The following is a 1,378-nucleotide window of genomic DNA, read 5'->3' as shown; positions in this document are numbered from 1 at the left end:
AATGCATAGGATTTAGGGCAATTTGGGTGAAGGTGGCAGAGAATAAGAAAGATAAGGATTAGAATTATGATTGCAACCCTAAGATAAAAGATGTAAGAGAAATTGTGATTGACTTTCAAACTACACAAATTCTTTTAATCTGCCTGGAGACAGAAAGAATAGTTTCACAAATCGAATCCCAGGTGTCTTCTGATCCACAAGCTCACCAGGCAGTTTGTCAGAATTTCATTTTAGTCCATGGTGTGTTCAGATAAGAGAGTCAGATACACTATCATCCTCTAAATCATGTGACTCACAACCAGAAATTCTGTAAGATTCTAATGGCCTAGAGTAACTTGTTTACCTGTATTTAAGATCATGTTTCATGGGCTACTCCAATTTGCAATCCAGGTTGCATGGGCTACTCCTCCTTATTGGCACAACCAGTGAGGAAGGGTAAAGATGACTCCGTGAGGGTTTTCAGCCTAAACAACTGTGTTATCCTTTTAACTGTGAAATAGAACCTAAGAAGAAAAGCAGGTTTGTGGGGAGGGTGAAGGTAAGGCAATGAAACTGGGTTTGTGCAAACTGCATCCAAGACAACGCTGTAACATTTTATCAGGTAGAACGTTTTTGGTTATGGGTGACAGAAGCCAACTGAAACTAACAAAAGGAGAAGAGGAAATGTGTGGCTTACATCATTAAAAACTCAAGAGGTTCACCTGTAGACAAGGCCCTATCCGGTTCCCAGGCACCTGTCTCTCTCCATCTCTTGCTGCTGCTTTGCTCTGTTATGTTGTCATTTTCGGCAGATCTTCCCCCATTTGGCGGCAGCTACGGCCATCAGCAGTTTCAAGCTTTGTCTATCAGCGTAACAGGGCTGGCAATATCACTTCCCCAAAGATTACAGCCAACACCTTAGGCCTAATTGTGATTGACTCTGATTGGATACCCATCCTTGATCCAATTATTATGACTTAATTGGCTAAGTCTGGTGTGGGTGACAGCCTCTAGGACAGCTCCCAGTCATCTTACCTCCTAGTAATCATGCCTTTGTGTAATCCTCTCCTCTTGAGTAACTTACTTTTTTTTTTTTTTTTGAGACAGAGTCTTGCTCTATCACCCAGGCTGGAGTGCAGTGGCACAATCTCGGCTCACTGCAACCTCTGCCTCCCAGATTGAAGTGATTCTCCTGCCTCAGCCTCCCAAGCAGCTGGGACTACAGGCACACGCCACCACGCCCAGCCAATTTTTGTATTTTAGTACAGACGGGGTTTCATGATATTGGCCAGGCTGGTCTTGAACTCCGGATCTTGTGATCTGCCCGCCTTGGTCTCCCAAAGTGCTGGGATTACAGGTGTGAGCCACTGTGCCCTGCGAGTAACTTACTTCTAACCAG

This window comes from Cebus imitator, unplaced genomic scaffold (assembly GCF_001604975.1).
Source record: "Cebus imitator isolate Cc_AM_T3 unplaced genomic scaffold, Cebus_imitator-1.0 Scaffold1681, whole genome shotgun sequence".
Classification (NCBI taxonomy): Eukaryota; Metazoa; Chordata; class Mammalia; order Primates; family Cebidae; genus Cebus; species Cebus imitator.
The sequence above is the reverse complement of the archived record's forward strand: the minus strand, read 5'-3'. Positions refer to the sequence as shown.